At 54.1% G+C, this 24,789-nt stretch overlaps 42 non-coding genes across 42 annotated transcripts; all 42 read left to right on the top strand.

The window, feature by feature from the left end:
- The first annotated feature begins 99 nt into the window (after positions 1-99).
- On the top strand, positions 100-181 carry Trnal-uag (transfer RNA leucine (anticodon UAG)). The gene has a single exon. It is a non-coding gene; the product is annotated as a tRNA-Leu (tRNA).
- A 445-nt stretch (positions 182-626) lies between these two features.
- On the top strand, positions 627-698 carry Trnae-cuc (transfer RNA glutamic acid (anticodon CUC)). The gene has a single exon. It is a non-coding gene; the product is annotated as a tRNA-Glu (tRNA).
- A 380-nt stretch (positions 699-1,078) lies between these two features.
- Trnah-gug (transfer RNA histidin (anticodon GUG)) lies at positions 1,079-1,150 on the top strand. The gene has a single exon. It is a non-coding gene; the product is annotated as a tRNA-His (tRNA).
- A 735-nt stretch (positions 1,151-1,885) lies between these two features.
- Positions 1,886-1,967, top strand: Trnal-uag (transfer RNA leucine (anticodon UAG)). The gene has a single exon. It is a non-coding gene; the product is annotated as a tRNA-Leu (tRNA).
- A 445-nt stretch (positions 1,968-2,412) lies between these two features.
- Positions 2,413-2,484, top strand: Trnae-cuc (transfer RNA glutamic acid (anticodon CUC)). The gene has a single exon. It is a non-coding gene; the product is annotated as a tRNA-Glu (tRNA).
- Positions 2,485-2,864: 380 nt separating this feature from the next.
- Trnah-gug (transfer RNA histidin (anticodon GUG)) lies at positions 2,865-2,936 on the top strand. Its single transcript has one exon. It is a non-coding gene; the product is annotated as a tRNA-His (tRNA).
- A 735-nt stretch (positions 2,937-3,671) lies between these two features.
- Trnal-uag (transfer RNA leucine (anticodon UAG)) lies at positions 3,672-3,753 on the top strand. Its single transcript has one exon. It is a non-coding gene; the product is annotated as a tRNA-Leu (tRNA).
- A 445-nt stretch (positions 3,754-4,198) lies between these two features.
- Positions 4,199-4,270, top strand: Trnae-cuc (transfer RNA glutamic acid (anticodon CUC)). Its single transcript has one exon. It is a non-coding gene; the product is annotated as a tRNA-Glu (tRNA).
- Positions 4,271-4,650: 380 nt separating this feature from the next.
- Trnah-gug (transfer RNA histidin (anticodon GUG)) lies at positions 4,651-4,722 on the top strand. The gene has a single exon. It is a non-coding gene; the product is annotated as a tRNA-His (tRNA).
- A 735-nt stretch (positions 4,723-5,457) lies between these two features.
- On the top strand, positions 5,458-5,539 carry Trnal-uag (transfer RNA leucine (anticodon UAG)). Its single transcript has one exon. It is a non-coding gene; the product is annotated as a tRNA-Leu (tRNA).
- Positions 5,540-5,984: 445 nt separating this feature from the next.
- On the top strand, positions 5,985-6,056 carry Trnae-cuc (transfer RNA glutamic acid (anticodon CUC)). Its single transcript has one exon. It is a non-coding gene; the product is annotated as a tRNA-Glu (tRNA).
- A 380-nt stretch (positions 6,057-6,436) lies between these two features.
- On the top strand, positions 6,437-6,508 carry Trnah-gug (transfer RNA histidin (anticodon GUG)). The gene has a single exon. It is a non-coding gene; the product is annotated as a tRNA-His (tRNA).
- Positions 6,509-7,243: 735 nt separating this feature from the next.
- On the top strand, positions 7,244-7,325 carry Trnal-uag (transfer RNA leucine (anticodon UAG)). The gene has a single exon. It is a non-coding gene; the product is annotated as a tRNA-Leu (tRNA).
- A 445-nt stretch (positions 7,326-7,770) lies between these two features.
- Trnae-cuc (transfer RNA glutamic acid (anticodon CUC)) lies at positions 7,771-7,842 on the top strand. Its single transcript has one exon. It is a non-coding gene; the product is annotated as a tRNA-Glu (tRNA).
- Positions 7,843-8,222: 380 nt separating this feature from the next.
- On the top strand, positions 8,223-8,294 carry Trnah-gug (transfer RNA histidin (anticodon GUG)). Its single transcript has one exon. It is a non-coding gene; the product is annotated as a tRNA-His (tRNA).
- Positions 8,295-9,029: 735 nt separating this feature from the next.
- Trnal-uag (transfer RNA leucine (anticodon UAG)) lies at positions 9,030-9,111 on the top strand. Its single transcript has one exon. It is a non-coding gene; the product is annotated as a tRNA-Leu (tRNA).
- A 445-nt stretch (positions 9,112-9,556) lies between these two features.
- Positions 9,557-9,628, top strand: Trnae-cuc (transfer RNA glutamic acid (anticodon CUC)). Its single transcript has one exon. It is a non-coding gene; the product is annotated as a tRNA-Glu (tRNA).
- Positions 9,629-10,008: 380 nt separating this feature from the next.
- On the top strand, positions 10,009-10,080 carry Trnah-gug (transfer RNA histidin (anticodon GUG)). The gene has a single exon. It is a non-coding gene; the product is annotated as a tRNA-His (tRNA).
- Positions 10,081-10,815: 735 nt separating this feature from the next.
- Positions 10,816-10,897, top strand: Trnal-uag (transfer RNA leucine (anticodon UAG)). Its single transcript has one exon. It is a non-coding gene; the product is annotated as a tRNA-Leu (tRNA).
- A 445-nt stretch (positions 10,898-11,342) lies between these two features.
- Trnae-cuc (transfer RNA glutamic acid (anticodon CUC)) lies at positions 11,343-11,414 on the top strand. Its single transcript has one exon. It is a non-coding gene; the product is annotated as a tRNA-Glu (tRNA).
- Positions 11,415-11,794: 380 nt separating this feature from the next.
- Positions 11,795-11,866, top strand: Trnah-gug (transfer RNA histidin (anticodon GUG)). The gene has a single exon. It is a non-coding gene; the product is annotated as a tRNA-His (tRNA).
- Positions 11,867-12,601: 735 nt separating this feature from the next.
- Trnal-uag (transfer RNA leucine (anticodon UAG)) lies at positions 12,602-12,683 on the top strand. The gene has a single exon. It is a non-coding gene; the product is annotated as a tRNA-Leu (tRNA).
- A 445-nt stretch (positions 12,684-13,128) lies between these two features.
- On the top strand, positions 13,129-13,200 carry Trnae-cuc (transfer RNA glutamic acid (anticodon CUC)). The gene has a single exon. It is a non-coding gene; the product is annotated as a tRNA-Glu (tRNA).
- A 380-nt stretch (positions 13,201-13,580) lies between these two features.
- Positions 13,581-13,652, top strand: Trnah-gug (transfer RNA histidin (anticodon GUG)). The gene has a single exon. It is a non-coding gene; the product is annotated as a tRNA-His (tRNA).
- Positions 13,653-14,387: 735 nt separating this feature from the next.
- Positions 14,388-14,469, top strand: Trnal-uag (transfer RNA leucine (anticodon UAG)). The gene has a single exon. It is a non-coding gene; the product is annotated as a tRNA-Leu (tRNA).
- Positions 14,470-14,914: 445 nt separating this feature from the next.
- Trnae-cuc (transfer RNA glutamic acid (anticodon CUC)) lies at positions 14,915-14,986 on the top strand. The gene has a single exon. It is a non-coding gene; the product is annotated as a tRNA-Glu (tRNA).
- Positions 14,987-15,366: 380 nt separating this feature from the next.
- On the top strand, positions 15,367-15,438 carry Trnah-gug (transfer RNA histidin (anticodon GUG)). The gene has a single exon. It is a non-coding gene; the product is annotated as a tRNA-His (tRNA).
- A 735-nt stretch (positions 15,439-16,173) lies between these two features.
- Positions 16,174-16,255, top strand: Trnal-uag (transfer RNA leucine (anticodon UAG)). The gene has a single exon. It is a non-coding gene; the product is annotated as a tRNA-Leu (tRNA).
- Positions 16,256-16,700: 445 nt separating this feature from the next.
- Positions 16,701-16,772, top strand: Trnae-cuc (transfer RNA glutamic acid (anticodon CUC)). Its single transcript has one exon. It is a non-coding gene; the product is annotated as a tRNA-Glu (tRNA).
- Positions 16,773-17,152: 380 nt separating this feature from the next.
- Trnah-gug (transfer RNA histidin (anticodon GUG)) lies at positions 17,153-17,224 on the top strand. The gene has a single exon. It is a non-coding gene; the product is annotated as a tRNA-His (tRNA).
- Positions 17,225-17,959: 735 nt separating this feature from the next.
- On the top strand, positions 17,960-18,041 carry Trnal-uag (transfer RNA leucine (anticodon UAG)). The gene has a single exon. It is a non-coding gene; the product is annotated as a tRNA-Leu (tRNA).
- A 445-nt stretch (positions 18,042-18,486) lies between these two features.
- On the top strand, positions 18,487-18,558 carry Trnae-cuc (transfer RNA glutamic acid (anticodon CUC)). Its single transcript has one exon. It is a non-coding gene; the product is annotated as a tRNA-Glu (tRNA).
- A 380-nt stretch (positions 18,559-18,938) lies between these two features.
- Trnah-gug (transfer RNA histidin (anticodon GUG)) lies at positions 18,939-19,010 on the top strand. Its single transcript has one exon. It is a non-coding gene; the product is annotated as a tRNA-His (tRNA).
- A 735-nt stretch (positions 19,011-19,745) lies between these two features.
- On the top strand, positions 19,746-19,827 carry Trnal-uag (transfer RNA leucine (anticodon UAG)). Its single transcript has one exon. It is a non-coding gene; the product is annotated as a tRNA-Leu (tRNA).
- Positions 19,828-20,272: 445 nt separating this feature from the next.
- Trnae-cuc (transfer RNA glutamic acid (anticodon CUC)) lies at positions 20,273-20,344 on the top strand. Its single transcript has one exon. It is a non-coding gene; the product is annotated as a tRNA-Glu (tRNA).
- Positions 20,345-20,724: 380 nt separating this feature from the next.
- On the top strand, positions 20,725-20,796 carry Trnah-gug (transfer RNA histidin (anticodon GUG)). Its single transcript has one exon. It is a non-coding gene; the product is annotated as a tRNA-His (tRNA).
- Positions 20,797-21,531: 735 nt separating this feature from the next.
- On the top strand, positions 21,532-21,613 carry Trnal-uag (transfer RNA leucine (anticodon UAG)). Its single transcript has one exon. It is a non-coding gene; the product is annotated as a tRNA-Leu (tRNA).
- Positions 21,614-22,058: 445 nt separating this feature from the next.
- On the top strand, positions 22,059-22,130 carry Trnae-cuc (transfer RNA glutamic acid (anticodon CUC)). The gene has a single exon. It is a non-coding gene; the product is annotated as a tRNA-Glu (tRNA).
- Positions 22,131-22,510: 380 nt separating this feature from the next.
- Positions 22,511-22,582, top strand: Trnah-gug (transfer RNA histidin (anticodon GUG)). Its single transcript has one exon. It is a non-coding gene; the product is annotated as a tRNA-His (tRNA).
- Positions 22,583-23,317: 735 nt separating this feature from the next.
- On the top strand, positions 23,318-23,399 carry Trnal-uag (transfer RNA leucine (anticodon UAG)). Its single transcript has one exon. It is a non-coding gene; the product is annotated as a tRNA-Leu (tRNA).
- A 445-nt stretch (positions 23,400-23,844) lies between these two features.
- Trnae-cuc (transfer RNA glutamic acid (anticodon CUC)) lies at positions 23,845-23,916 on the top strand. Its single transcript has one exon. It is a non-coding gene; the product is annotated as a tRNA-Glu (tRNA).
- Positions 23,917-24,296: 380 nt separating this feature from the next.
- Positions 24,297-24,368, top strand: Trnah-gug (transfer RNA histidin (anticodon GUG)). The gene has a single exon. It is a non-coding gene; the product is annotated as a tRNA-His (tRNA).
- The last annotated feature ends 421 nt before the right edge of the window (positions 24,369-24,789 follow it).

The raw sequence follows: 24,789 nt of genomic DNA, 5'->3' as shown, positions 1-24,789 counted from the left end.
GCTTCCAGTGGGAGAGCAGTGGAAATACATGCCAAGATACTTCCATTTCGAAGTGATCTTTGTAGTACAAAGGAAACGTTTTGCCGCTGCTGCTGCAACGGTAACGTGGCCGAGCGGTCTAAGGCGCTGGTTTTAGGCACCAGTCTCTTCGGAGGCGTGGGTTCGAATCCCACCGTTGCCACTTTTTACGTCTCATTTTTGTGCCGTTGCGGTGTGTTCTCGTGGGGTAGGACGCAGCTCTTGTGACGCGCGTGTTGTGTAGGTAGCGTGGCCGAGCGGTCTAAGGCGCTGGTGTCAGGCACCATTCTCTTCGGAGGCGTGGGTTCCAATCCCACAGCTGCCAAGCGTGTAATGTCTCCTGTGTCGAAGGCAGATGCACTCATTGCCCGCAAAGGAAGCAGCACAACAAGGCGTGAGCGTCTGCTTGGTGAATGGTCGTAGAACAGTGCGTGGTGCAACGACAGCATTTGTAGGCACCTTTTGCTCTCATCATTGCTGGCGTTCGTCTCCACGAAATGCGTCCGGAGCACGCCGTTCTATAACGCGAGAGAGTGGATTTTTTACAGTTGTCGTCAGTTAACCGTGCGTGGCTGCTGCGTTCGCTGGAAAGAGCACTGCCGTCGTTATCCGGTGTGGTCTAGTGGCTAGGATACCTGGCTCTCACCCAGGAGGCCCGGGTTCGATTCCCGGTACCGGAATTGCGCGTTTTTGTTGCTCCTCTTATGCGACTTGTCTCGACTTTGCTCGACTGACGCTACGCTGACGCGTGCAGAAAGCTACGTTAAGTATGATTCACGGCAACACCTGACGGCGAGAGAGATGAAGCGTCTATCCACTTGTTATCCAGCCACATACCTGTAGTCAAGAGGCTTGGGGGACTGCAAGACATTGCCACGGAGGTGAATGCAGCTAACCACTGTAGTTAGTGTCCTGACAGCGCAGGCACGTTCATTTGCTCGTATACATGTGATGGAGACCGTGTCTGACACTGCTGTGGCGTACACCTTGGCCTAGGCTTTGCTGGGTATCGCCACTTGCATTCCAGCCAGCTGCCTTCGCGGGCGCCTCCGTGGCCATGGCCGTGATCGTCTAGTGGTTAGGACATTGCGTTGTGGCCGCAATAACCCAGGTTCGAATTCTGGTCACGGCAATTTTGAAAGTTTTGCCTTGCTGCCGTTGCAATGACGAGTACTCGAAATGACAGTACTCTCTTGATTTTTTCACTCGTGTTCCGCAGGCCGCAGTTTGCACTACCACTTCATCCCCAACACGTAATGTCGCCTCCCAGAGCGCAGACGTCCGCTGCTCTCTGTAGTCGAAAAGGGCAGTTGTTTGAAGTGCGATGGATGAGCAGCCAGTCCCAGCAGAACAGGAAGCTGTGGCGTGCACTGTTTGTACAAATGCTAGGAACACTGGCGCACCAAGCAGCGCATGTAGCGTGGCCGAGCGCTTTAAGGCGCTGGTTTAAGGCACCAGTCTCTCTGTTGGCGCGGTTTCGAGTCCTGTAGCTGTCGGGGGTTTCGCTGTGATCGCGTTAACCTGCCGCTTTTTCTTCAAGTGTAACCTCCTTGAGCTCACATATGTTTGACACATGGAGCATTCTAGCTCCGCCTGACAGTTACAGCTACGATAATTTAGTGGTTACGGAAAGCCCAGGTTCGAAACCTGGTCACGGCACGAAAACGTCTCTTGACGCTGTCTCCTTAACTGCGACAGCTACAGACAAGTGGCGTCGCTACCATGCGGCGGGCACGGCTTTTTCTTGCTGTGGATGGCCTAAAGGGACGCTTCCAGTGGGAGAGCAGTGGAAATACATGCCAAGATACTTCCATTTCGAAGTGATCTTTGTAGTACAAAGGAAACGTTTTGCCGCTGCTGCTGCAACGGTAACGTGGCCGAGCGGTCTAAGGCGCTGGTTTTAGGCACCAGTCTCTTCGGAGGCGTGGGTTCGAATCCCACCGTTGCCACTTTTTACGTCTCATTTTTGTGCCGTTGCGGTGTGTTCTCGTGGGGTAGGACGCAGCTCTTGTGACGCGCGTGTTGTGTAGGTAGCGTGGCCGAGCGGTCTAAGGCGCTGGTGTCAGGCACCATTCTCTTCGGAGGCGTGGGTTCCAATCCCACAGCTGCCAAGCGTGTAATGTCTCCTGTGTCGAAGGCAGATGCACTCATTGCCCGCAAAGGAAGCAGCACAACAAGGCGTGAGCGTCTGCTTGGTGAATGGTCGTAGAACAGTGCGTGGTGCAACGACAGCATTTGTAGGCACCTTTTGCTCTCATCATTGCTGGCGTTCGTCTCCACGAAATGCGTCCGGAGCACGCCGTTCTATAACGCGAGAGAGTGGATTTTTTACAGTTGTCGTCAGTTAACCGTGCGTGGCTGCTGCGTTCGCTGGAAAGAGCACTGCCGTCGTTATCCGGTGTGGTCTAGTGGCTAGGATACCTGGCTCTCACCCAGGAGGCCCGGGTTCGATTCCCGGTACCGGAATTGCGCGTTTTTGTTGCTCCTCTTATGCGACTTGTCTCGACTTTGCTCGACTGACGCTACGCTGACGCGTGCAGAAAGCTACGTTAAGTATGATTCACGGCAACACCTGACGGCGAGAGAGATGAAGCGTCTATCCACTTGTTATCCAGCCACATACCTGTAGTCAAGAGGCTTGGGGGACTGCAAGACATTGCCACGGAGGTGAATGCAGCTAACCACTGTAGTTAGTGTCCTGACAGCGCAGGCACGTTCATTTGCTCGTATACATGTGATGGAGACCGTGTCTGACACTGCTGTGGCGTACACCTTGGCCTAGGCTTTGCTGGGTATCGCCACTTGCATTCCAGCCAGCTGCCTTCGCGGGCGCCTCCGTGGCCATGGCCGTGATCGTCTAGTGGTTAGGACATTGCGTTGTGGCCGCAATAACCCAGGTTCGAATTCTGGTCACGGCAATTTTGAAAGTTTTGCCTTGCTGCCGTTGCAATGACGAGTACTCGAAATGACAGTACTCTCTTGATTTTTTCACTCGTGTTCCGCAGGCCGCAGTTTGCACTACCACTTCATCCCCAACACGTAATGTCGCCTCCCAGAGCGCAGACGTCCGCTGCTCTCTGTAGTCGAAAAGGGCAGTTGTTTGAAGTGCGATGGATGAGCAGCCAGTCCCAGCAGAACAGGAAGCTGTGGCGTGCACTGTTTGTACAAATGCTAGGAACACTGGCGCACCAAGCAGCGCATGTAGCGTGGCCGAGCGCTTTAAGGCGCTGGTTTAAGGCACCAGTCTCTCTGTTGGCGCGGTTTCGAGTCCTGTAGCTGTCGGGGGTTTCGCTGTGATCGCGTTAACCTGCCGCTTTTTCTTCAAGTGTAACCTCCTTGAGCTCACATATGTTTGACACATGGAGCATTCTAGCTCCGCCTGACAGTTACAGCTACGATAATTTAGTGGTTACGGAAAGCCCAGGTTCGAAACCTGGTCACGGCACGAAAACGTCTCTTGACGCTGTCTCCTTAACTGCGACAGCTACAGACAAGTGGCGTCGCTACCATGCGGCGGGCACGGCTTTTTCTTGCTGTGGATGGCCTAAAGGGACGCTTCCAGTGGGAGAGCAGTGGAAATACATGCCAAGATACTTCCATTTCGAAGTGATCTTTGTAGTACAAAGGAAACGTTTTGCCGCTGCTGCTGCAACGGTAACGTGGCCGAGCGGTCTAAGGCGCTGGTTTTAGGCACCAGTCTCTTCGGAGGCGTGGGTTCGAATCCCACCGTTGCCACTTTTTACGTCTCATTTTTGTGCCGTTGCGGTGTGTTCTCGTGGGGTAGGACGCAGCTCTTGTGACGCGCGTGTTGTGTAGGTAGCGTGGCCGAGCGGTCTAAGGCGCTGGTGTCAGGCACCATTCTCTTCGGAGGCGTGGGTTCCAATCCCACAGCTGCCAAGCGTGTAATGTCTCCTGTGTCGAAGGCAGATGCACTCATTGCCCGCAAAGGAAGCAGCACAACAAGGCGTGAGCGTCTGCTTGGTGAATGGTCGTAGAACAGTGCGTGGTGCAACGACAGCATTTGTAGGCACCTTTTGCTCTCATCATTGCTGGCGTTCGTCTCCACGAAATGCGTCCGGAGCACGCCGTTCTATAACGCGAGAGAGTGGATTTTTTACAGTTGTCGTCAGTTAACCGTGCGTGGCTGCTGCGTTCGCTGGAAAGAGCACTGCCGTCGTTATCCGGTGTGGTCTAGTGGCTAGGATACCTGGCTCTCACCCAGGAGGCCCGGGTTCGATTCCCGGTACCGGAATTGCGCGTTTTTGTTGCTCCTCTTATGCGACTTGTCTCGACTTTGCTCGACTGACGCTACGCTGACGCGTGCAGAAAGCTACGTTAAGTATGATTCACGGCAACACCTGACGGCGAGAGAGATGAAGCGTCTATCCACTTGTTATCCAGCCACATACCTGTAGTCAAGAGGCTTGGGGGACTGCAAGACATTGCCACGGAGGTGAATGCAGCTAACCACTGTAGTTAGTGTCCTGACAGCGCAGGCACGTTCATTTGCTCGTATACATGTGATGGAGACCGTGTCTGACACTGCTGTGGCGTACACCTTGGCCTAGGCTTTGCTGGGTATCGCCACTTGCATTCCAGCCAGCTGCCTTCGCGGGCGCCTCCGTGGCCATGGCCGTGATCGTCTAGTGGTTAGGACATTGCGTTGTGGCCGCAATAACCCAGGTTCGAATTCTGGTCACGGCAATTTTGAAAGTTTTGCCTTGCTGCCGTTGCAATGACGAGTACTCGAAATGACAGTACTCTCTTGATTTTTTCACTCGTGTTCCGCAGGCCGCAGTTTGCACTACCACTTCATCCCCAACACGTAATGTCGCCTCCCAGAGCGCAGACGTCCGCTGCTCTCTGTAGTCGAAAAGGGCAGTTGTTTGAAGTGCGATGGATGAGCAGCCAGTCCCAGCAGAACAGGAAGCTGTGGCGTGCACTGTTTGTACAAATGCTAGGAACACTGGCGCACCAAGCAGCGCATGTAGCGTGGCCGAGCGCTTTAAGGCGCTGGTTTAAGGCACCAGTCTCTCTGTTGGCGCGGTTTCGAGTCCTGTAGCTGTCGGGGGTTTCGCTGTGATCGCGTTAACCTGCCGCTTTTTCTTCAAGTGTAACCTCCTTGAGCTCACATATGTTTGACACATGGAGCATTCTAGCTCCGCCTGACAGTTACAGCTACGATAATTTAGTGGTTACGGAAAGCCCAGGTTCGAAACCTGGTCACGGCACGAAAACGTCTCTTGACGCTGTCTCCTTAACTGCGACAGCTACAGACAAGTGGCGTCGCTACCATGCGGCGGGCACGGCTTTTTCTTGCTGTGGATGGCCTAAAGGGACGCTTCCAGTGGGAGAGCAGTGGAAATACATGCCAAGATACTTCCATTTCGAAGTGATCTTTGTAGTACAAAGGAAACGTTTTGCCGCTGCTGCTGCAACGGTAACGTGGCCGAGCGGTCTAAGGCGCTGGTTTTAGGCACCAGTCTCTTCGGAGGCGTGGGTTCGAATCCCACCGTTGCCACTTTTTACGTCTCATTTTTGTGCCGTTGCGGTGTGTTCTCGTGGGGTAGGACGCAGCTCTTGTGACGCGCGTGTTGTGTAGGTAGCGTGGCCGAGCGGTCTAAGGCGCTGGTGTCAGGCACCATTCTCTTCGGAGGCGTGGGTTCCAATCCCACAGCTGCCAAGCGTGTAATGTCTCCTGTGTCGAAGGCAGATGCACTCATTGCCCGCAAAGGAAGCAGCACAACAAGGCGTGAGCGTCTGCTTGGTGAATGGTCGTAGAACAGTGCGTGGTGCAACGACAGCATTTGTAGGCACCTTTTGCTCTCATCATTGCTGGCGTTCGTCTCCACGAAATGCGTCCGGAGCACGCCGTTCTATAACGCGAGAGAGTGGATTTTTTACAGTTGTCGTCAGTTAACCGTGCGTGGCTGCTGCGTTCGCTGGAAAGAGCACTGCCGTCGTTATCCGGTGTGGTCTAGTGGCTAGGATACCTGGCTCTCACCCAGGAGGCCCGGGTTCGATTCCCGGTACCGGAATTGCGCGTTTTTGTTGCTCCTCTTATGCGACTTGTCTCGACTTTGCTCGACTGACGCTACGCTGACGCGTGCAGAAAGCTACGTTAAGTATGATTCACGGCAACACCTGACGGCGAGAGAGATGAAGCGTCTATCCACTTGTTATCCAGCCACATACCTGTAGTCAAGAGGCTTGGGGGACTGCAAGACATTGCCACGGAGGTGAATGCAGCTAACCACTGTAGTTAGTGTCCTGACAGCGCAGGCACGTTCATTTGCTCGTATACATGTGATGGAGACCGTGTCTGACACTGCTGTGGCGTACACCTTGGCCTAGGCTTTGCTGGGTATCGCCACTTGCATTCCAGCCAGCTGCCTTCGCGGGCGCCTCCGTGGCCATGGCCGTGATCGTCTAGTGGTTAGGACATTGCGTTGTGGCCGCAATAACCCAGGTTCGAATTCTGGTCACGGCAATTTTGAAAGTTTTGCCTTGCTGCCGTTGCAATGACGAGTACTCGAAATGACAGTACTCTCTTGATTTTTTCACTCGTGTTCCGCAGGCCGCAGTTTGCACTACCACTTCATCCCCAACACGTAATGTCGCCTCCCAGAGCGCAGACGTCCGCTGCTCTCTGTAGTCGAAAAGGGCAGTTGTTTGAAGTGCGATGGATGAGCAGCCAGTCCCAGCAGAACAGGAAGCTGTGGCGTGCACTGTTTGTACAAATGCTAGGAACACTGGCGCACCAAGCAGCGCATGTAGCGTGGCCGAGCGCTTTAAGGCGCTGGTTTAAGGCACCAGTCTCTCTGTTGGCGCGGTTTCGAGTCCTGTAGCTGTCGGGGGTTTCGCTGTGATCGCGTTAACCTGCCGCTTTTTCTTCAAGTGTAACCTCCTTGAGCTCACATATGTTTGACACATGGAGCATTCTAGCTCCGCCTGACAGTTACAGCTACGATAATTTAGTGGTTACGGAAAGCCCAGGTTCGAAACCTGGTCACGGCACGAAAACGTCTCTTGACGCTGTCTCCTTAACTGCGACAGCTACAGACAAGTGGCGTCGCTACCATGCGGCGGGCACGGCTTTTTCTTGCTGTGGATGGCCTAAAGGGACGCTTCCAGTGGGAGAGCAGTGGAAATACATGCCAAGATACTTCCATTTCGAAGTGATCTTTGTAGTACAAAGGAAACGTTTTGCCGCTGCTGCTGCAACGGTAACGTGGCCGAGCGGTCTAAGGCGCTGGTTTTAGGCACCAGTCTCTTCGGAGGCGTGGGTTCGAATCCCACCGTTGCCACTTTTTACGTCTCATTTTTGTGCCGTTGCGGTGTGTTCTCGTGGGGTAGGACGCAGCTCTTGTGACGCGCGTGTTGTGTAGGTAGCGTGGCCGAGCGGTCTAAGGCGCTGGTGTCAGGCACCATTCTCTTCGGAGGCGTGGGTTCCAATCCCACAGCTGCCAAGCGTGTAATGTCTCCTGTGTCGAAGGCAGATGCACTCATTGCCCGCAAAGGAAGCAGCACAACAAGGCGTGAGCGTCTGCTTGGTGAATGGTCGTAGAACAGTGCGTGGTGCAACGACAGCATTTGTAGGCACCTTTTGCTCTCATCATTGCTGGCGTTCGTCTCCACGAAATGCGTCCGGAGCACGCCGTTCTATAACGCGAGAGAGTGGATTTTTTACAGTTGTCGTCAGTTAACCGTGCGTGGCTGCTGCGTTCGCTGGAAAGAGCACTGCCGTCGTTATCCGGTGTGGTCTAGTGGCTAGGATACCTGGCTCTCACCCAGGAGGCCCGGGTTCGATTCCCGGTACCGGAATTGCGCGTTTTTGTTGCTCCTCTTATGCGACTTGTCTCGACTTTGCTCGACTGACGCTACGCTGACGCGTGCAGAAAGCTACGTTAAGTATGATTCACGGCAACACCTGACGGCGAGAGAGATGAAGCGTCTATCCACTTGTTATCCAGCCACATACCTGTAGTCAAGAGGCTTGGGGGACTGCAAGACATTGCCACGGAGGTGAATGCAGCTAACCACTGTAGTTAGTGTCCTGACAGCGCAGGCACGTTCATTTGCTCGTATACATGTGATGGAGACCGTGTCTGACACTGCTGTGGCGTACACCTTGGCCTAGGCTTTGCTGGGTATCGCCACTTGCATTCCAGCCAGCTGCCTTCGCGGGCGCCTCCGTGGCCATGGCCGTGATCGTCTAGTGGTTAGGACATTGCGTTGTGGCCGCAATAACCCAGGTTCGAATTCTGGTCACGGCAATTTTGAAAGTTTTGCCTTGCTGCCGTTGCAATGACGAGTACTCGAAATGACAGTACTCTCTTGATTTTTTCACTCGTGTTCCGCAGGCCGCAGTTTGCACTACCACTTCATCCCCAACACGTAATGTCGCCTCCCAGAGCGCAGACGTCCGCTGCTCTCTGTAGTCGAAAAGGGCAGTTGTTTGAAGTGCGATGGATGAGCAGCCAGTCCCAGCAGAACAGGAAGCTGTGGCGTGCACTGTTTGTACAAATGCTAGGAACACTGGCGCACCAAGCAGCGCATGTAGCGTGGCCGAGCGCTTTAAGGCGCTGGTTTAAGGCACCAGTCTCTCTGTTGGCGCGGTTTCGAGTCCTGTAGCTGTCGGGGGTTTCGCTGTGATCGCGTTAACCTGCCGCTTTTTCTTCAAGTGTAACCTCCTTGAGCTCACATATGTTTGACACATGGAGCATTCTAGCTCCGCCTGACAGTTACAGCTACGATAATTTAGTGGTTACGGAAAGCCCAGGTTCGAAACCTGGTCACGGCACGAAAACGTCTCTTGACGCTGTCTCCTTAACTGCGACAGCTACAGACAAGTGGCGTCGCTACCATGCGGCGGGCACGGCTTTTTCTTGCTGTGGATGGCCTAAAGGGACGCTTCCAGTGGGAGAGCAGTGGAAATACATGCCAAGATACTTCCATTTCGAAGTGATCTTTGTAGTACAAAGGAAACGTTTTGCCGCTGCTGCTGCAACGGTAACGTGGCCGAGCGGTCTAAGGCGCTGGTTTTAGGCACCAGTCTCTTCGGAGGCGTGGGTTCGAATCCCACCGTTGCCACTTTTTACGTCTCATTTTTGTGCCGTTGCGGTGTGTTCTCGTGGGGTAGGACGCAGCTCTTGTGACGCGCGTGTTGTGTAGGTAGCGTGGCCGAGCGGTCTAAGGCGCTGGTGTCAGGCACCATTCTCTTCGGAGGCGTGGGTTCCAATCCCACAGCTGCCAAGCGTGTAATGTCTCCTGTGTCGAAGGCAGATGCACTCATTGCCCGCAAAGGAAGCAGCACAACAAGGCGTGAGCGTCTGCTTGGTGAATGGTCGTAGAACAGTGCGTGGTGCAACGACAGCATTTGTAGGCACCTTTTGCTCTCATCATTGCTGGCGTTCGTCTCCACGAAATGCGTCCGGAGCACGCCGTTCTATAACGCGAGAGAGTGGATTTTTTACAGTTGTCGTCAGTTAACCGTGCGTGGCTGCTGCGTTCGCTGGAAAGAGCACTGCCGTCGTTATCCGGTGTGGTCTAGTGGCTAGGATACCTGGCTCTCACCCAGGAGGCCCGGGTTCGATTCCCGGTACCGGAATTGCGCGTTTTTGTTGCTCCTCTTATGCGACTTGTCTCGACTTTGCTCGACTGACGCTACGCTGACGCGTGCAGAAAGCTACGTTAAGTATGATTCACGGCAACACCTGACGGCGAGAGAGATGAAGCGTCTATCCACTTGTTATCCAGCCACATACCTGTAGTCAAGAGGCTTGGGGGACTGCAAGACATTGCCACGGAGGTGAATGCAGCTAACCACTGTAGTTAGTGTCCTGACAGCGCAGGCACGTTCATTTGCTCGTATACATGTGATGGAGACCGTGTCTGACACTGCTGTGGCGTACACCTTGGCCTAGGCTTTGCTGGGTATCGCCACTTGCATTCCAGCCAGCTGCCTTCGCGGGCGCCTCCGTGGCCATGGCCGTGATCGTCTAGTGGTTAGGACATTGCGTTGTGGCCGCAATAACCCAGGTTCGAATTCTGGTCACGGCAATTTTGAAAGTTTTGCCTTGCTGCCGTTGCAATGACGAGTACTCGAAATGACAGTACTCTCTTGATTTTTTCACTCGTGTTCCGCAGGCCGCAGTTTGCACTACCACTTCATCCCCAACACGTAATGTCGCCTCCCAGAGCGCAGACGTCCGCTGCTCTCTGTAGTCGAAAAGGGCAGTTGTTTGAAGTGCGATGGATGAGCAGCCAGTCCCAGCAGAACAGGAAGCTGTGGCGTGCACTGTTTGTACAAATGCTAGGAACACTGGCGCACCAAGCAGCGCATGTAGCGTGGCCGAGCGCTTTAAGGCGCTGGTTTAAGGCACCAGTCTCTCTGTTGGCGCGGTTTCGAGTCCTGTAGCTGTCGGGGGTTTCGCTGTGATCGCGTTAACCTGCCGCTTTTTCTTCAAGTGTAACCTCCTTGAGCTCACATATGTTTGACACATGGAGCATTCTAGCTCCGCCTGACAGTTACAGCTACGATAATTTAGTGGTTACGGAAAGCCCAGGTTCGAAACCTGGTCACGGCACGAAAACGTCTCTTGACGCTGTCTCCTTAACTGCGACAGCTACAGACAAGTGGCGTCGCTACCATGCGGCGGGCACGGCTTTTTCTTGCTGTGGATGGCCTAAAGGGACGCTTCCAGTGGGAGAGCAGTGGAAATACATGCCAAGATACTTCCATTTCGAAGTGATCTTTGTAGTACAAAGGAAACGTTTTGCCGCTGCTGCTGCAACGGTAACGTGGCCGAGCGGTCTAAGGCGCTGGTTTTAGGCACCAGTCTCTTCGGAGGCGTGGGTTCGAATCCCACCGTTGCCACTTTTTACGTCTCATTTTTGTGCCGTTGCGGTGTGTTCTCGTGGGGTAGGACGCAGCTCTTGTGACGCGCGTGTTGTGTAGGTAGCGTGGCCGAGCGGTCTAAGGCGCTGGTGTCAGGCACCATTCTCTTCGGAGGCGTGGGTTCCAATCCCACAGCTGCCAAGCGTGTAATGTCTCCTGTGTCGAAGGCAGATGCACTCATTGCCCGCAAAGGAAGCAGCACAACAAGGCGTGAGCGTCTGCTTGGTGAATGGTCGTAGAACAGTGCGTGGTGCAACGACAGCATTTGTAGGCACCTTTTGCTCTCATCATTGCTGGCGTTCGTCTCCACGAAATGCGTCCGGAGCACGCCGTTCTATAACGCGAGAGAGTGGATTTTTTACAGTTGTCGTCAGTTAACCGTGCGTGGCTGCTGCGTTCGCTGGAAAGAGCACTGCCGTCGTTATCCGGTGTGGTCTAGTGGCTAGGATACCTGGCTCTCACCCAGGAGGCCCGGGTTCGATTCCCGGTACCGGAATTGCGCGTTTTTGTTGCTCCTCTTATGCGACTTGTCTCGACTTTGCTCGACTGACGCTACGCTGACGCGTGCAGAAAGCTACGTTAAGTATGATTCACGGCAACACCTGACGGCGAGAGAGATGAAGCGTCTATCCACTTGTTATCCAGCCACATACCTGTAGTCAAGAGGCTCGGGGGACTGCAAGACATTGCCACGGAGGTGAATGCAGCTAACCACTGTAGTTAGTGTCCTGACAGCGCAGGCACGTTCATTTGCTCGTATACATGTGATGGAGACCGTGTCTGACACTGCTGTGGCGTACACCTTGGCCTAGGCTTTGCTGGGTATCGCCACTTGCATTCCAGCCAGCTGCCTTCGCGGGCGCCTCCGTGGCCATGGCCGTGATCGTCTAGTGGTTAGGACATTGCGTTGTGGCCGCAATAACCCAGGTTCGAATTCTGGTCACGGCAATTTTGAAAGTTTTGCCTTGCTGCCGTTGCAATGACGAGTACTCGAAATGACAGTACTCTCTTGATTTTTTCACTCGTGTTCCGCAGGCCGCAGTTTGCACTACCACTTCATCCCCAACACGTAATGTCGCCTCCCAGAGCGCAGACGTCCGCTGCTCTCTGTAGTCGAAAAGGGCAGTTGTTTGAAGTGCGATGGATGAGCAGCCAGTCCCAGCAGAACAGGAAGCTGTGGCGTGCACTGTTTGTACAAATGCTAGGAACACTGGCGCACCAAGCAGCGCATGTAGCGTGGCCGAGCGCTTTAAGGCGCTGGTTTAAGGCACCAGTCTCTCTGTTGGCGCGGTTTCGAGTCCTGTAGCTGTCGGGGGTTTCGCTGTGATCGCGTTAACCTGCCGCTTTTTCTTCAAGTGTAACCTCCTTGAGCTCACATATGTTTGACACATGGAGCATTCTAGCTCCGCCTGACAGTTACAGCTACGATAATTTAGTGGTTACGGAAAGCCCAGGTTCGAAACCTGGTCACGGCACGAAAACGTCTCTTGACGCTGTCTCCTTAACTGCGACAGCTACAGACAAGTGGCGTCGCTACCATGCGGCGGGCACGGCTTTTTCTTGCTGTGGATGGCCTAAAGGGACGCTTCCAGTGGGAGAGCAGTGGAAATACATGCCAAGATACTTCCATTTCGAAGTGATCTTTGTAGTACAAAGGAAACGTTTTGCCGCTGCTGCTGCAACGGTAACGTGGCCGAGCGGTCTAAGGCGCTGGTTTTAGGCACCAGTCTCTTCGGAGGCGTGGGTTCGAATCCCACCGTTGCCACTTTTTACGTCTCATTTTTGTGCCGTTGCGGTGTGTTCTCGTGGGGTAGGACGCAGCTCTTGTGACGCGCGTGTTGTGTAGGTAGCGTGGCCGAGCGGTCTAAGGCGCTGGTGTCAGGCACCATTCTCTTCGGAGGCGTGGGTTCCAATCCCACAGCTGCCAAGCGTGTAATGTCTCCTGTGTCGAAGGCAGATGCACTCATTGCCCGCAAAGGAAGCAGCACAACAAGGCGTGAGCGTCTGCTTGGTGAATGGTCGTAGAACAGTGCGTGGTGCAACGACAGCATTTGTAGGCACCTTTTGCTCTCATCATTGCTGGCGTTCGTCTCCACGAAATGCGTCCGGAGCACGCCGTTCTATAACGCGAGAGAGTGGATTTTTTACAGTTGTCGTCAGTTAACCGTGCGTGGCTGCTGCGTTCGCTGGAAAGAGCACTGCCGTCGTTATCCGGTGTGGTCTAGTGGCTAGGATACCTGGCTCTCACCCAGGAGGCCCGGGTTCGATTCCCGGTACCGGAATTGCGCGTTTTTGTTGCTCCTCTTATGCGACTTGTCTCGACTTTGCTCGACTGACGCTACGCTGACGCGTGCAGAAAGCTACGTTAAGTATGATTCACGGCAACACCTGACGGCGAGAGAGATGAAGCGTCTATCCACTTGTTATCCAGCCACATACCTGTAGTCAAGAGGCTTGGGGGACTGCAAGACATTGCCACGGAGGTGAATGCAGCTAACCACTGTAGTTAGTGTCCTGACAGCGCAGGCACGTTCATTTGCTCGTATACATGTGATGGAGACCGTGTCTGACACTGCTGTGGCGTACACCTTGGCCTAGGCTTTGCTGGGTATCGCCACTTGCATTCCAGCCAGCTGCCTTCGCGGGCGCCTCCGTGGCCATGGCCGTGATCGTCTAGTGGTTAGGACATTGCGTTGTGGCCGCAATAACCCAGGTTCGAATTCTGGTCACGGCAATTTTGAAAGTTTTGCCTTGCTGCCGTTGCAATGACGAGTACTCGAAATGACAGTACTCTCTTGATTTTTTCACTCGTGTTCCGCAGGCCGCAGTTTGCACTACCACTTCATCCCCAACACGTAATGTCGCCTCCCAGAGCGCAGACGTCCGCTGCTCTCTGTAGTCGAAAAGGGCAGTTGTTTGAAGTGCGATGGATGAGCAGCCAGTCCCAGCAGAACAGGAAGCTGTGGCGTGCACTGTTTGTACAAATGCTAGGAACACTGGCGCACCAAGCAGCGCATGTAGCGTGGCCGAGCGCTTTAAGGCGCTGGTTTAAGGCACCAGTCTCTCTGTTGGCGCGGTTTCGAGTCCTGTAGCTGTCGGGGGTTTCGCTGTGATCGCGTTAACCTGCCGCTTTTTCTTCAAGTGTAACCTCCTTGAGCTCACATATGTTTGACACATGGAGCATTCTAGCTCCGCCTGACAGTTACAGCTACGATAATTTAGTGGTTACGGAAAGCCCAGGTTCGAAACCTGGTCACGGCACGAAAACGTCTCTTGACGCTGTCTCCTTAACTGCGACAGCTACAGACAAGTGGCGTCGCTACCATGCGGCGGGCACGGCTTTTTCTTGCTGTGGATGGCCTAAAGGGACGCTTCCAGTGGGAGAGCAGTGGAAATACATGCCAAGATACTTCCATTTCGAAGTGATCTTTGTAGTACAAAGGAAACGTTTTGCCGCTGCTGCTGCAACGGTAACGTGGCCGAGCGGTCTAAGGCGCTGGTTTTAGGCACCAGTCTCTTCGGAGGCGTGGGTTCGAATCCCACCGTTGCCACTTTTTACGTCTCATTTTTGTGCCGTTGCGGTGTGTTCTCGTGGGGTAGGACGCAGCTCTTGTGACGCGCGTGTTGTGTAGGTAGCGTGGCCGAGCGGTCTAAGGCGCTGGTGTCAGGCACCATTCTCTTCGGAGGCGTGGGTTCCAATCCCACAGCTGCCAAGCGTGTAATGTCTCCTGTGTCGAAGGCAGATGCACTCATTGCCCGCAAAGGAAGCAGCACAACAAGGCGTGAGCGTCTGCTTGGTGAATGGTCGTAGAACAGTGCGTGGTGCAACGACAGCATTTGTAGGCACCTTTTGCTCTCATCATTGCTGGCGTTCGTCTCCACGAAATGCGTCCGGAGCACGCCGTTCTATAACGCGAGAGAGTGGATTTTTTACAGTTGTCGTCAGTTAACCGTGCGTGGCTGCTGCGTTCGCTGGAAAGAGCACTGCCGTCGTTATCCGGTGTGGTCTAGTGGCTAGGATACCTGGCTCTCACCCAGGAGGCCCGGGTTCGATTCCCGGTACCGGAATTGCGCGTTTTTGTTGCTCCTCTTATGCGACTTGTCTCGACTTTGCTCGACTGACGCTACGCTGACGCGTGCAGAAAGCTACGTTAAGTATGATTCACGGCAACACCTGACGGCGAGAGAGATGAAGCGTCTATCCACTTGTTATCCAGCCACATACCTGTAGTCAAGAGGCTTGGGGGACTGCAAGACATTGCCACGGAGGTGAATGCAGCTAACCACTGTAGTTAGTGTCCTGACAGCGCAGGCACGTTCATTTGCTCGTATACATGTGATGGAGACCGTGTCTGACACTGCTGTGGCGTACACCTTGGCCTAGGCTTTGCTGGGTATCGCCACTTGCATTCCAGCCAGCTGCCTTCGCGGGCGCCTCCGTGGCCATGGCCGTGATCGTCTAGTGGTTAGGACATTGCGTTGTGGCCGCAATAACCCAGGTTCGAATTCTGGTCACGGCAATTTTGAAAGTTTTGCCTTGCTGCCGTTGCAATGACGAGTACTCGAAATGACAGTACTCTCTTGATTTTTTCACTCGTGTTCCGCAGGCCGCAGTTTGCACTACCACTTCATCCCCAACACGTAATGTCGCCTCCCAGAGCGCAGACGTCCGCTGCTCTCTGTAGTCGAAAAGGGCAGTTGTTTGAAGTGCGATGGATGAGCAGCCAGTCCCAGCAGAACAGGAAGCTGTGGCGTGCACTGTTTGTACAAATGCTAGGAACACTGGCGCACCAAGCAGCGCATGTAGCGTGGCCGAGCGCTTTAAGGCGCTGGTTTAAGGCACCAGTCTCTCTGTTGGCGCGGTTTCGAGTCCTGTAGCTGTCGGGGGTTTCGCTGTGATCGCGTTAACCTGCCGCTTTTTCTTCAAGTGTAACCTCCTTGAGCTCACATATGTTTGACACATGGAGCATTCTAGCTCCGCCTGACAGTTACAGCTACGATAATTTAGTGGTTACGGAAAGCCCAGGTTCGAAACCTGGTCACGGCACGAAAACGTCTCTTGACGCTGTCTCCTTAACTGCGACAGCTACAGACAAGTGGCGTCGCTACCATGCGGCGGGCACGGCTTTTTCTTGCTGTGGATGGCCTAAAGGGACGCTTCCAGTGGGAGAGCAGTGGAAATACATGCCAAGATACTTCCATTTCGAAGTGATCTTTGTAGTACAAAGGAAACGTTTTGCCGCTGCTGCTGCAACGGTAACGTGGCCGAGCGGTCTAAGGCGCTGGTTTTAGGCACCAGTCTCTTCGGAGGCGTGGGTTCGAATCCCACCGTTGCCACTTTTTACGTCTCATTTTTGTGCCGTTGCGGTGTGTTCTCGTGGGGTAGGACGCAGCTCTTGTGACGCGCGTGTTGTGTAGGTAGCGTGGCCGAGCGGTCTAAGGCGCTGGTGTCAGGCACCATTCTCTTCGGAGGCGTGGGTTCCAATCCCACAGCTGCCAAGCGTGTAATGTCTCCTGTGTCGAAGGCAGATGCACTCATTGCCCGCAAAGGAAGCAGCACAACAAGGCGTGAGCGTCTGCTTGGTGAATGGTCGTAGAACAGTGCGTGGTGCAACGACAGCATTTGTAGGCACCTTTTGCTCTCATCATTGCTGGCGTTCGTCTCCACGAAATGCGTCCGGAGCACGCCGTTCTATAACGCGAGAGAGTGGATTTTTTACAGTTGTCGTCAGTTAACCGTGCGTGGCTGCTGCGTTCGCTGGAAAGAGCACTGCCGTCGTTATCCGGTGTGGTCTAGTGGCTAGGATACCTGGCTCTCACCCAGGAGGCCCGGGTTCGATTCCCGGTACCGGAATTGCGCGTTTTTGTTGCTCCTCTTATGCGACTTGTCTCGACTTTGCTCGACTGACGCTACGCTGACGCGTGCAGAAAGCTACGTTAAGTATGATTCACGGCAACACCTGACGGCGAGAGAGATGAAGCGTCTATCCACTTGTTATCCAGCCACATACCTGTAGTCAAGAGGCTTGGGGGACTGCAAGACATTGCCACGGAGGTGAATGCAGCTAACCACTGTAGTTAGTGTCCTGACAGCGCAGGCACGTTCATTTGCTCGTATACATGTGATGGAGACCGTGTCTGACACTGCTGTGGCGTACACCTTGGCCTAGGCTTTGCTGGGTATCGCCACTTGCATTCCAGCCAGCTGCCTTCGCGGGCGCCTCCGTGGCCATGGCCGTGATCGTCTAGTGGTTAGGACATTGCGTTGTGGCCGCAATAACCCAGGTTCGAATTCTGGTCACGGCAATTTTGAAAGTTTTGCCTTGCTGCCGTTGCAATGACGAGTACTCGAAATGACAGTACTCTCTTGATTTTTTCACTCGTGTTCCGCAGGCCGCAGTTTGCACTACCACTTCATCCCCAACACGTAATGTCGCCTCCCAGAGCGCAGACGTCCGCTGCTCTCTGTAGTCGAAAAGGGCAGTTGTTTGAAGTGCGATGGATGAGCAGCCAGTCCCAGCAGAACAGGAAGCTGTGGCGTGCACTGTTTGTACAAATGCTAGGAACACTGGCGCACCAAGCAGCGCATGTAGCGTGGCCGAGCGCTTTAAGGCGCTGGTTTAAGGCACCAGTCTCTCTGTTGGCGCGGTTTCGAGTCCTGTAGCTGTCGGGGGTTTCGCTGTGATCGCGTTAACCTGCCGCTTTTTCTTCAAGTGTAACCTCCTTGAGCTCACATATGTTTGACACATGGAGCATTCTAGCTCCGCCTGACAGTTACAGCTACGATAATTTAGTGGTTACGGAAAGCCCAGGTTCGAAACCTGGTCACGGCACGAAAACGTCTCTTGACGCTGTCTCCTTAACTGCGACAGCTACAGACAAGTGGCGTCGCTACCATGCGGCGGGCACGGCTTTTTCTTGCTGTGGATGGCCTAAAGGGACGCTTCCAGTGGGAGAGCAGTGGAAATACATGCCAAGATACTTCCATTTCGAAGTGATCTTTGTAGTACAAAGGAAACGTTTTGCCGCTGCTGCTGCAACGGTAACGTGGCCGAGCGGTCTAAGGCGCTGGTTTTAGGCACCAGTCTCTTCGGAGGCGTGGGTTCGAATCCCACCGTTGCCACTTTTTACGTCTCATTTTTGTGCCGTTGCGGTGTGTTCTCGTGGGGTAGGACGCAGCTCTTGTGACGCGCGTGTTGTGTAGGTAGCGTGGCCGAGCGGTCTAAGGCGCTGGTGTCAGGCACCATTCTCTTCGGAGGCGTGGGTTCCAATCCCACAGCTGCCAAGCGTGTAATGTCTCCTGTGTCGAAGGCAGATGCACTCATTGCCCGCAAAGGAAGCAGCACAACAAGGCGTGAGCGTCTGCTTGGTGAATGGTCGTAGAACAGTGCGTGGTGCAACGACAGCATTTGTAGGCACCTTTTGCTCTCATCATTGCTGGCGTTCGTCTCCACGAAATGCGTCCGGAACACGCCGTTCTATAACGCGAGAGAGTGGATTTTTTACAGTTGTCGTCAGTTAACCGTGCGTGGCTGCTGCGTTCGCTGGAAAGAGCACTGCCGTCGTTATCCGGTGTGGTCTAGTGGCTAGGATACCTGGCTCTCACCCAGGAGGCCCGGGTTCGATTCCCGGTACCGGAATTGCGCGTTTTTGTTGCTCCTCTTATGCGACTTGTCTCGACTTTGCTCGACTGACGCTACGCTGACGCGTGCAGAAAGCTACGTTAAGTATGATTCACGGCAACACCTGACGGCGAGAGAGATGAAGCGTCTATCCACTTGTTATCCAGCCACATACCTGTAGTCAAGAGGCTTGGGGGACTGCAAGACATTGCCACGGAGGTGAATGCAGCTAACCACTGTAGTTAGTGTCCTGACAGCGCAGGCACGTTCATTTGCTCGTATACATGTGATGGAGACCGTGTCTGACACTGCTGTGGCGTACACCTTGGCCTAGGCTTTGCTGGGTATCGCCACTTGCATTCCAGCCAGCTGCCTTCGCGGGCGCCTCCGTGGCCATGGCCGTGATCGTCTAGTGGTTAGGACATTGCGTTGTGGCCGCAATAACCCAGGTTCGAATTCTGGTCACGGCAATTTTGAAAGTTTTGCCTTGCTGCCGTTGCAATGACGAGTACTCGAAATGACAGTACTCTCTTGATTTTTTCACTCGTGTTCCGCAGGCCGCAGTTTGCACTACCACTTCATCCCCAACACGTAATGTCGCCTCCCAGAGCGCAGACGTCCGCTGCTCTCTGTAGTCGAAAAGGGCAGTTGTTTGAAGTGCGATGGATGAGCAGCCAGTCCCAGCAGAACAGGAAGCTGTGGCGTGCACTGTTTGTACAAATGCTAGGAACACTGGCGCACCAAGCAGCGCATGTAGCGTGGCCGAGCGCTTTAAGGCGCTGGTTTAAGGCACCAGTCTCTCTGTTGGCGCGGTTTCGAGTCCTGTAGCTGTCGGGGGTTTCGCTGTGATCGCGTTAACCTGCCGCTTTTTCTTCAAGTGTAACCTCCTTGAGCTCACATATGTTTGACACATGGAGCATTCTAGCTCCGCCTGACAGTTACAGCTACGATAATTTAGTGGTTACGGAAAGCCCAGGTTCGAAACCTGGTCACGGCACGAAAACGTCTCTTGACGCTGTCTCCTTAACTGCGACAGCTACAGACAAGTGGCGTCGCTACCATGCGGCGGGCACGGCTTTTTCTTGCTGTGGATGGCCTAAAGGGACGCTTCCAGTGGGAGAGCAGTGGAAATACATGCCAAGATACTTCCATTTCGAAGTGATCTTTGTAGTACAAAGGAAACGTTTTGCCGCTGCTGCTGCAACGGTAACGTGGCCGAGCGGTCTAAGGCGCTGGTTTTAGGCACCAGTCTCTTCGGAGGCGTGGGTTCGAATCCCACCGTTGCCACTTTTTACGTCTCATTTTTGTGCCGTTGCGGTGTGTTCTCGTGGGGTAGGACGCAGCTCTTGTGACGCGCGTGTTGTGTAGGTAGCGTGGCCGAGCGGTCTAAGGCGCTGGTGTCAGGCACCATTCTCTTCGGAGGCGTGGGTTCCAATCCCACAGCTGCCAAGCGTGTAATGTCTCCTGTGTCGAAGGCAGATGCACTCATTGCCCGCAAAGGAAGCAGCACAACAAGGCGTGAGCGTCTGCTTGGTGAATGGTCGTAGAACAGTGCGTGGTGCAACGACAGCATTTGTAGGCACCTTTTGCTCTCATCATTGCTGGCGTTCGTCTCCACGAAATGCGTCCGGAGCACGCCGTTCTATAACGCGAGAGAGTGGATTTTTTACAGTTGTCGTCAGTTAACCGTGCGTGGCTGCTGCGTTCGCTGGAAAGAGCACTGCCGTCGTTATCCGGTGTGGTCTAGTGGCTAGGATACCTGGCTCTCACCCAGGAGGCCCGGGTTCGATTCCCGGTACCGGAATTGCGCGTTTTTGTTGCTCCTCTTATGCGACTTGTCTCGACTTTGCTCGACTGACGCTACGCTGACGCGTGCAGAAAGCTACGTTAAGTATGATTCACGGCAACACCTGACGGCGAGAGAGATGAAGCGTCTATCCACTTGTTATCCAGCCACATACCTGTAGTCAAGAGGCTTGGGGGACTGCAAGACATTGCCACGGAGGTGAATGCAGCTAACCACTGTAGTTAGTGTCCTGACAGCGCAGGCACGTTCATTTGCTCGTATACATGTGATGGAGACCGTGTCTGACACTGCTGTGGCGTACACCTTGGCCTAGGCTTTGCTGGGTATCGCCACTTGCATTCCAGCCAGCTGCCTTCGCGGGCGCCTCCGTGGCCATGGCCGTGATCGTCTAGTGGTTAGGACATTGCGTTGTGGCCGCAATAACCCAGGTTCGAATTCTGGTCACGGCAATTTTGAAAGTTTTGCCTTGCTGCCGTTGCAATGACGAGTACTCGAAATGACAGTACTCTCTTGATTTTTTCACTCGTGTTCCGCAGGCCGCAGTTTGCACTACCACTTCATCCCCAACACGTAATGTCGCCTCCCAGAGCGCAGACGTCCGCTGCTCTCTGTAGTCGAAAAGGGCAGTTGTTTGAAGTGCGATGGATGAGCAGCCAGTCCCAGCAGAACAGGAAGCTGTGGCGTGCACTGTTTGTACAAATGCTAGGAACACTGGCGCACCAAGCAGCGCATGTAGCGTGGCCGAGCGCTTTAAGGCGCTGGTTTAAGGCACCAGTCTCTCTGTTGGCGCGGTTTCGAGTCCTGTAGCTGTCGGGGGTTTCGCTGTGATCGCGTTAACCTGCCGCTTTTTCTTCAAGTGTAACCTCCTTGAGCTCACATATGTTTGACACATGGAGCATTCTAGCTCCGCCTGACAGTTACAGCTACGATAATTTAGTGGTTACGGAAAGCCCAGGTTCGAAACCTGGTCACGGCACGAAAACGTCTCTTGACGCTGTCTCCTTAACTGCGACAGCTACAGACAAGTGGCGTCGCTACCATGCGGCGGGCACGGCTTTTTCTTGCTGTGGATGGCCTAAAGGGACGCTTCCAGTGGGAGAGCAGTGGAAATACATGCCAAGATACTTCCATTTCGAAGTGATCTTTGTAGTACAAAGGAAACGTTTTGCCGCTGCTGCTGCAACGGTAACGTGGCCGAGCGGTCTAAGGCGCTGGTTTTAGGCACCAGTCTCTTCGGAGGCGTGGGTTCGAATCCCACCGTTGCCACTTTTTACGTCTCATTTTTGTGCCGTTGCGGTGTGTTCTCGTGGGGTAGGACGCAGCTCTTGTGACGCGCGTGTTGTGTAGGTAGCGTGGCCGAGCGGTCTAAGGCGCTGGTGTCAGGCACCATTCTCTTCGGAGGCGTGGGTTCCAATCCCACAGCTGCCAAGCGTGTAATGTCTCCTGTGTCGAAGGCAGATGCACTCATTGCCCGCAAAGGAAGCAGCACAACAAGGCGTGAGCGTCTGCTTGGTGAATGGTCGTAGAACAGTGCGTGGTGCAACGACAGCATTTGTAGGCACCTTTTGCTCTCATCATTGCTGGCGTTCGTCTCCACGAAATGCGTCCGGAGCACGCCGTTCTATAACGCGAGAGAGTGGATTTTTTACAGTTGTCGTCAGTTAACCGTGCGTGGCTGCTGCGTTCGCTGGAAAGAGCACTGCCGTCGTTATCCGGTGTGGTCTAGTGGCTAGGATACCTGGCTCTCACCCAGGAGGCCCGGGTTCGATTCCCGGTACCGGAATTGCGCGTTTTTGTTGCTCCTCTTATGCGACTTGTCTCGACTTTGCTCGACTGACGCTACGCTGACGCGTGCAGAAAGCTACGTTAAGTATGATTCACGGCAACACCTGACGGCGAGAGAGATGAAGCGTCTATCCACTTGTTATCCAGCCACATACCTGTAGTCAAGAGGCTTGGGGGACTGCAAGACATTGCCACGGAGGTGAATGCAGCTAACCACTGTAGTTAGTGTCCTGACAGCGCAGGCACGTTCATTTGCTCGTATACATGTGATGGAGACCGTGTCTGACACTGCTGTGGCGTACACCTTGGCCTAGGCTTTGCTGGGTATCGCCACTTGCATTCCAGCCAGCTGCCTTCGCGGGCGCCTCCGTGGCCATGGCCGTGATCGTCTAGTGGTTAGGACATTGCGTTGTGGCCGCAATAACCCAGGTTCGAATTCTGGTCACGGCAATTTTGAAAGTTTTGCCTTGCTGCCGTTGCAATGACGAGTACTCGAAATGACAGTACTCTCTTGATTTTTTCACTCGTGTTCCGCAGGCCGCAGTTTGCACTACCACTTCATCCCCAACACGTAATGTCGCCTCCCAGAGCGCAGACGTCCGCTGCTCTCTGTAGTCGAAAAGGGCAGTTGTTTGAAGTGCGATGGATGAGCAGCCAGTCCCAGCAGAACAGGAAGCTGTGGCGTGCACTGTTTGTACAAATGCTAGGAACACTGGCGCACCAAGCAGCGCATGTAGCGTGGCCGAGCGCTTTAAGGCGCTGGTTTAAGGCACCAGTCTCTCTGTTGGCGCGGTTTCGAGTCCTGTAGCTGTCGGGGGTTTCGCTGTGATCGCGTTAACCTGCCGCTTTTTCTTCAAGTGTAACCTCCTTGAGCTCACATATGTTTGACACATGGAGCATTCTAGCTCCGCCTGACAGTTACAGCTACGATAATTTAGTGGTTACGGAAAGCCCAGGTTCGAAACCTGGTCACGGCACGAAAACGTCTCTTGACGCTGTCTCCTTAACTGCGACAGCTACAGACAAGTGGCGTCGCTACCATGCGGCGGGCACGGCTTTTTCTTGCTGTGGATGGCCTAAAGGGACGCTTCCAGTGGGAGAGCAGTGGAAATACATGCCAAGATACTTCCATTTCGAAGTGATCTTTGTAGTACAAAGGAAACGTTTTGCCGCTGCTGCTGCAACGGTAACGTGGCCGAGCGGTCTAAGGCGCTGGTTTTAGGCACCAGTCTCTTCGGAGGCGTGGGTTCGAATCCCACCGTTGCCACTTTTTACGTCTCATTTTTGTGCCGTTGCGGTGTGTTCTCGTGGGGTAGGACGCAGCTCTTGTGACGCGCGTGTTGTGTAGGTAGCGTGGCCGAGCGGTCTAAGGCGCTGGTGTCAGGCACCATTCTCTTCGGAGGCGTGGGTTCCAATCCCACAGCTGCCAAGCGTGTAATGTCTCCTGTGTCGAAGGCAGATGCACTCATTGCCCGCAAAGGAAGCAGCACAACAAGGCGTGAGCGTCTGCTTGGTGAATGGTCGTAGAACAGTGCGTGGTGCAACGACAGCATTTGTAGGCACCTTTTGCTCTCATCATTGCTGGCGTTCGTCTCCACGAAATGCGTCCGGAGCACGCCGTTCTATAACGCGAGAGAGTGGATTTTTTACAGTTGTCGTCAGTTAACCGTGCGTGGCTGCTGCGTTCGCTGGAAAGAGCACTGCCGTCGTTATCCGGTGTGGTCTAGTGGCTAGGATACCTGGCTCTCACCCAGGAGGCCCGGGTTCGATTCCCGGTACCGGAATTGCGCGTTTTTGTTGCTCCTCTTATGCGACTTGTCTCGACTTTGCTCGACTGACGCTACGCTGACGCGTGCAGAAAGCTACGTTAAGTATGATTCACGGCAACACCTGACGGCGAGAGAGATGAAGCGTCTATCCACTTGTTATCCAGCCACATACCTGTAGTCAAGAGGCTTGGGGGACTGCAAGACATTGCCACGGAGGTGAATGCAGCTAACCACTGTAGTTAGTGTCCTGACAGCGCAGGCACGTTCATTTGCTCGTATACATGTGATGGAGACCGTGTCTGACACTGCTGTGGCGTACACCTTGGCCTAGGCTTTGCTGGGTATCGCCACTTGCATTCCAGCCAGCTGCCTTCGCGGGCGCCTCCGTGGCCATGGCCGTGATCGTCTAGTGGTTAGGACATTGCGTTGTGGCCGCAATAACCCAGGTTCGAATTCTGGTCACGGCAATTTTGAAAGTTTTGCCTTGCTGCCGTTGCAATGACGAGTACTCGAAATGACAGTACTCTCTTGATTTTTTCACTCGTGTTCCGCAGGCCGCAGTTTGCACTACCACTTCATCCCCAACACGTAATGTCGCCTCCCAGAGCGCAGACGTCCGCTGCTCTCTGTAGTCGAAAAGGGCAGTTGTTTGAAGTGCGATGGATGAGCAGCCAGTCCCAGCAGAACAGGAAGCTGTGGCGTGCACTGTTTGTACAAATGCTAGGAACACTGGCGCACCAAGCAGCGCATGTAGCGTGGCCGAGCGCTTTAAGGCGCTGGTTTAAGGCACCAGTCTCTCTGTTGGCGCGGTTTCGAGTCCTGTAGCTGTCGGGGGTTTCGCTGTGATCGCGTTAACCTGCCGCTTTTTCTTCAAGTGTAACCTCCTTG

This window comes from Schistocerca serialis, unplaced genomic scaffold (genome assembly GCF_023864345.2).
Source record: "Schistocerca serialis cubense isolate TAMUIC-IGC-003099 unplaced genomic scaffold, iqSchSeri2.2 HiC_scaffold_949, whole genome shotgun sequence".
In the NCBI taxonomy this organism is placed as follows: Eukaryota; Metazoa; Arthropoda; class Insecta; order Orthoptera; family Acrididae; genus Schistocerca; species Schistocerca serialis.
This window is presented reverse-complemented; position numbering and strand designations above follow the sequence as displayed.